At 41.4% G+C, this 6,662-nt stretch overlaps 1 pseudogene across 1 annotated transcript; it reads right to left on the minus strand.

The window, feature by feature from the left end:
* Nucleotides 1–422: 422 nt before the first annotated feature.
* LOC309803552 (heterogeneous nuclear ribonucleoprotein K-like) lies at nt 423–2,242 on the minus strand (annotated as a pseudogene). The gene has a single exon. The product of its transcript is annotated as a heterogeneous nuclear ribonucleoprotein K-like (transcript).
* Between the last annotated feature and the right edge of the window lie 4,420 nt (nt 2,243–6,662).

Below are 6,662 nucleotides of genomic sequence, written 5' to 3' on the forward strand. Positions count from 1 at the left end.
CTCACTGACTTTTCAGCCCAGAGAGGGAAGAGAAAACCAAGGTGAAACTAATACCTAGGGGAGAGAGGAGGAGCTCTCAGGCTGAAGCAGGAATGGTGAGGGAATTCCAGGGTACAATTTTGGAAGTACACTAGATTCAGAGATGGAGTTTTTTTGTTTTTGTTTTTGTTTTAATATTTATTTATTTATTTGGCTGCGTCGGTCTTAGTTGCGGCACGTGGGATCTTTATTGTGGCATGCAGGCTTCTCTCTAGTTGTGGCACGTGGGCTTAGTTGCCCCAGCATGTGGGATCTTAGTTTCCCAACCAGGGATCAAACCCATGTCCCTTGCAGTGGAAGGCAGATTCTTTTTTTTTTTTTTTTTTTTAGGTTCACTAACTTTTTAAAAAAAATCATAAAACATTTCTTACAAAAAAGCATTACATTCTACACATTGCTCTGAATAGATGCCAGGGACATATGGGCTATTGTTACTTTTCCTCCCTGTCCCACCCCTCCAGATGTTACAGCGACCACAAAACAAAGTGTTCACCATAATTAGATGGGGGGACTTTTTTTAAACCACCAACAATGAACAAAAATTAAAATTCACTCACTCTGCCGCTGTTTCAAAATTTCAGTGTTAGTTTTTGCGTACCCTCCCTCAACCCCCAACCCTGTTTGTAAGGAACTAAAACATTTCATCTGGTGAACAGCAAAGATTTCACTACACCTCAAATTCAGAACACCTATGAGGTAGAGGAATGTTGACTTTTTAAACAGAAGCAGATTAAAAAAAAAAAAAAAGATGCAGGACTCCTTCAGTTCTTTACTAGTCTTAGAAAAATTTTCCAGAATACTGCTTCACACTGTTCTGCAGCAAATACTGTGCATTCTGTACCTGGTCCTGTGTTCCTGTAATGGTAATGATCTGATCTTCGGACCCTTCTAAAGGCTCATCAATTTTGATTGAAGCTCCTGACTCATGACGGATTTGTTTAATCCGCTGACCACCTTTGCCAATAATCGATCCAGCCAAATCTTTGGGAGTAGTTACTTGTGTAGTAATAATAGGTCCACCAAGATCACCATATGAGCCATGACCCCCAGCATAGGAATAATCACATCCAGAGCCACCGTGTGGTTCATAAGCCATCTGCCACTCTGATGGGCTCCATGCATCTATTGCAGAGTCCCAGGTTTCATCAGTACTGAAACCAACCATGCCATCACAACCGTCTCCAGGTCTCCCTCTTCTGTCATAGGCTATTAGCTCTCCTCCTCTAGGTGGTGGTGGTGGAGGAAGAGGAAGATTCCAAGCTCTGTCACCACCCTGGCCCCCTCGTCCAGGAGGAGGTGGAGGAGGTCCTTGATGAGGACTCCTATCATCACAATCTCTTCTGGATGGAGGCATGGGACGCCCACCCCTACCAGGAGGCATTCTGTCAAAAACACCTCTTCCCCGTATGGGAAATCCCACGGGACGTCCACGGCGGTCATCGACCATCATTGTAAAACCACCATAATCATAGGTTTCATCATAAAAATTGGGATCATAAGGCTGAGCACGTCCCTTGATGAGAGACTCTAATATAACATCATGGATGATCTTTATGCACTCTACAACCCTATCAGGTTTCCTCCAATAAGAACGAATTTGTCAGTGGATTGAGGACAACATTCCTGGAAAAGCTTGATTGTTGTCAGAGTGCTCTCTCGAAGTTCTTTGATTTTAGCACCTTTGACACCAATCATTCCTCCAGCCAGACTCTGATGAATCAACAGTCTCAACTCGCAGTCAAAGTCGCTTCCTTTATAGTGTTAGTAATTTAAGCATTCCACAGCATCAGATTCAAGCGGGAGCTGGCTGGTTGCAGTGGGTGATGGCAACTGCAGGCCCTCTTCCAAGGTAGGGATGATTTTCTTCAGAATTTCTCCGATTGTTTCAATATTAGCACTGTTATTCAGTATGCGCTCGGGGCCACTGCTGTCTGGGACTGAAACACTGGCATTGTAGTCTGTACGGAGAGCCTTAATATTCTTGCCTCCTTTTCCAATCACTGCCGCAGCATTCTTGCTCTGCAGCAGAATGCGTAATTCAACCATCTCATCAGTGTTTCTACATCTTCTAAAAGCTTGTTCCTCTTCCTATCTTTAGCAGGGCATTTATCAAATCCGCCATTGGTTTCGGTGTTGGGAAAAGTTTCCTCTGGCTGTTCAGTTTCCATTTTCTTGTATTAAAGGGACACACCGATCATTTATTAAATATTTCCTTGCAGGGCAGAACTGCAGTGTTCTGGGCAGGACCAACTGACACCCTAGTGCTGCAGTAACCGGGCAAGGCTACCGTCCCTATCGGAAGGCGGATTCTTAACCACTGGACCACCAGGGAAGTCCCAGGGATGGAGCTTTTGAAAATGGGATACCTGAGCTGTACTCCAGACCAATTAAATCAGAATTTCTGGGCGTGGCCGTGATGTAGGTGTAACAAACCCAGTTAGAAGTAGTTGGAGGAGTAATAGTTACAAGAGGAGACCTTTAAAAAATAAGGTTGCAGTTATCAGCTGCCAGCAGACATTGTTTTGAGAATGGCTGGTGGCATCCCAAGTCTGACATAGCTCAGAAAACTCAAGTTCTTAGCAACACAAGGACTTGTCTAAAATCACACCCATAGTGTCACCTAGTTATTTCCTTGGATGTCTGAACCACAGCTACTCCATTTTGACTTTTAATTGTAATTCTCTCCTTAATAGCCAAAGCAGATGTCACTGTTAATGATGTTAGTGTTTCTCTGGGTATGAGAAGATACAAGAGTTTGGGCTCATAAAATCTTCTCCTGAAAATATCTAACTATCTGAACGCTTGTTCTGCCAGTTTTTCCCAGAGCACAGAGTGCCTCATTCCTGATCTCCACCCTGAACTCCTTTCAGGGGGTGTTGAAGGTCAGCAGCTGCAGTGGCTCCTGATTTAATCTTTTTTTTTTTTTTTTTGCGGTACATGGGCCTCTCACTGTTGTGGACTTTCCCGTTGCGGAGCACAGGCTCCAGAAGCGCAGGCTCAGCAGCCATGGCTCACGGGCCTAGCCGCTCCGTGGCATGTGGGATCTTCCCGGACCGGGGCACGAACCCGTGTCCCCTGCATCGGCAGGTGGACTCTCAACAGTGGTTGAGAGCCACCAGGGAAGCCCTGATTTAATCTTTGTAGAGGCAGATGGCAAGTGCCAATGGCAAGTGCCAATTTGTAGGTGACAGGGCCTCCTCGTGGTTATAAATTTAACCATGGTTTGGGAGGCATTTTGCCCCATGGTGCCAGGAATGCTCATTCCCAGGTTTGGTGAAGATTTTGCTGATAGGCTACTCAATGTACTATTATTGGACTAGGCCTTACAAGCAGCAGAAAGTCTCTGGACCACCTGTCTTACTAGTCTCTTATGGTCTAGGAAAATATTCCCTCTTGTTGCTTCTTCCCATATCTAGAGTTACACTCTTAATAATCATTGATCTCATGTGGAACTATATATTTTCATTTTATCAGAGGCTCAGTCACACATTTGGTAATGTAAGAAACAACAATTTTGTAAAACAGGCAATATAAAAAAATATATAGCTAGCAGTATTAGTAAGTTCATAAGTAAGAATTAAGCCAAGAACTTCCATTAGGTGTGGCCCAATATATCCCAGGTCATCTGACTTAGTCTGTTCTGTACCAATCCTTATCTTTCCGGGAAATTATATATTGGCACTGTCCATAAGGCACCCAGCCCAGTTTCCTAGTGTTACTAGACTGACTATCCTTAGTATGATTTAATTATTCCCAACACAGAGGAGCCTTTAAACTTAAATTACCATAGCCTGGTGTTAACTACATAAATCCATCCCATAGTTTTGGGAGGTTTTATTCCTTGGCTGAAATTTTGCTTGTTGCTCTGATTGAGCTTGAGCAATAGAGGAAAATTCATATTTATGGCCAAGGTCAGAACAGGTATTATTAATTGGTTAGGTGAGGGGATCCCATCTAGTAATATCAATAGTGGCCTGAACATGACTTAATTTTTTCTCCATAAAGTCTAAAGAATATTGTGGCCACACTGTCAAAAATTTCCTAAGGGCCAACCAATTAGAGCCTTGGAATGGAGAAATCTAGCAAGGAAACTCAGAAGTACTAGGCACAGGTAATTGGCCACAAACCCAACAATTGGACTGATTTTTAAAACTAGCATAGGATCATACCCATGATAGGAAAACATTTGATTCATATGCAGAGGTCTAAGAAGTGAAGCAAACATTATAAATGATCATACAAGTCAGGTCCAGGATCTTGGGCTGTCTACTTCTGATGTCATCTTCTTCTCTTCTTAGTGCAAGTGTAGTTTCTCCTCTGTTTGAATGTTGTTTTAAGGTGAGTTTGAGGTCAGCAGTCCTCTCTTATAGGCCAGCCCAGTGCAGGGGCCCTGTTAGTGAGGTAGCCAGCCTAATTTATCTGCTAAAGCTGCTGGGAACCTAAGAGTTTCCAATCTCTGGAGGGAGCAGAGAGAGAGAAAATATAAATGTTTCAATTCTGGTTGCAAAAGTAATTTACCAAATTACTGTAAGCCATAATTAGTTTGAGGGGAAGATTTTCCTTACACCTGGAAACCACAGATTTAAACCAGTAAATTTTTCAGATAGAAACCATAAAAATTATAACCATATTTGTCAGTTCGCTCAGTCCTATGTAACTTATCCTTTTTGTTAACAGCTTTATGAAGCCATCAGGTTTTTCATTAGGATACTTCAATTTCTTACCCAGTTCAGCATTATGGTCTGAAAGTCAGAAACTTGTATTAATCCAAAAGTCCTTTCTATAAGTCTTATGGAAGAGGAAGCATTTTTGCAAAGGTATTAGGGTGAAACTGTAAGTGTCTATAACGACAAAAGACTTAAGAAGGCACATTTAAAATCTGATTACAATGCAATTGACAAAGTAACTTGGTTACTGTTGTGACATACAACACTTTAAGATAATAATTAGAATTATCACTGATAACATTTTACCAGGACATATCAGATCTTTAGGAATTCCATATAATTTACAAATTAACCTCAGCAATATTATCCAAAGACACATACTGAGACATATATACATATCCAGACAGACACAACGAGAGACCTAGCTTCATTTTCTAAACTTAGTCATGAATCAGATATCACAATATAAAACTCACTCGTTTATAAATAACAGTTGGAATAAGAAAAATTGTAAAAGGCTTCGTTCCCTGTTTTTTTCCCCTCAGTTTCAGGAATCAGAGACGGTCTAGATAAGTGTTCCTGAGAGTCCTAGTCTCAAGGCACAGGGAGAGAATGTCAGCTTCTCCTAGTAGGACTTGCTCCTCAGGGTCAGAATTCTAGGAAAAAAAAAAGTATTTTAACAAGCTAGGTTTCTCTAATTGCACATGCAAAAAAGAACCAGTTTTGCAATTTCAAAAAAAGTTTTTTCTTAACCAGAGGAGTCGAAGCTGCCTTGAGAAGTGGATGTCTAGGAGTAGAAATGGGTAAGAGGATTTTGGCTGACATTGGTAGAGATGATTTCTCCTTTGTGTCCCCTACCCCAAGCCCAGGAAATGCATAAACAAGACATTCAAAGTAGGATTGGTGTTTCCTTTGGATGTGACACATTGGGAGACCCATCTTAAGGTGGGAGCAAGGAGGCTCAGCCAATTTAAGTCACAGGCAAGATAAGGGATTATGAGATCTTTTTCTTCAAATACCAGGGATGCTTCAGATGGGCCCCACATGAAAACAGAGGCCATGTTAGCTGTTACTTCAAAGGCATCACTCTGTACAAGTGGCACTTGGAAGGTTCACCTCCCTGCAGACTGCTGCTTTTTGGACTTACCACCTGGAGTGTTCCCGTTCCCTGTCCTGATTCTGACATTCTAACCTCATCCTCCCTGACTCCCTTTTCCTTTCCCTTCTCTTTACTTCCCTTGCTGTCAGGTCCTGTCCAACCCCCAGAAAACACTTCCTTCTAGAGCACTTCATGGATTCCCCTTTCATGATTTTAGTGCCCATTTCCCTCTACTGTTCAACATGTTCTATGACAACTGAGGATAGTGCTCATTTAATTAATTTTAGTTTGTTTTTTACTTATTTGTATTAGGTCAGAAAGGTCTTAAATCAGTTTAAGATTATTGGAGAACCCAAGCTCTATGTTGTGTTTGAGTTTGAATCTGCTAGAGCCACTTTTTTTTTTTTTTTAACTTGCACAGCCAGTAAAAGGAGATACACCCAGGGGTCTGAGATTTTTCTAACAGAAGGGCCTGTAGTTAGTTCATTTATAGGCTAAGTTAGCAAATTCCAGTTCATCAACAAACACTTTATATATTAAATGAATAATACATTGTTTCCAGGGCTTCCCCAGTGTGGAGACTCTGTACTTAACACTAAATAACCATCTCAAGAGGAACTCTGTATTAGTTTGCTCAGGAGTAAATGAGACAGAGGTTAAAATGTAAATAGGAGTTTTCTCCCACCTGTCTGGTGTCTTGATTCCTTTTGCTCTAGAGATCCCTGGAATTTTAATATTCTTCCATCCCCTTTCACTTTCCTTTACTAAACTTCAAAGTAATTGATATAACAGTACTCTTCCCTGTAGTGTCTTTTCATCTTAATCAAACCTAAATCAAAGTGATTTTTTTTAGATAT

This window comes from Mesoplodon mirus (assembly GCF_964341445.2).
Source record: "Mesoplodon mirus genome assembly, chromosome: 4".
NCBI classification, from domain to species: Eukaryota; Metazoa; Chordata; class Mammalia; order Artiodactyla; family Ziphiidae; genus Mesoplodon; species Mesoplodon mirus.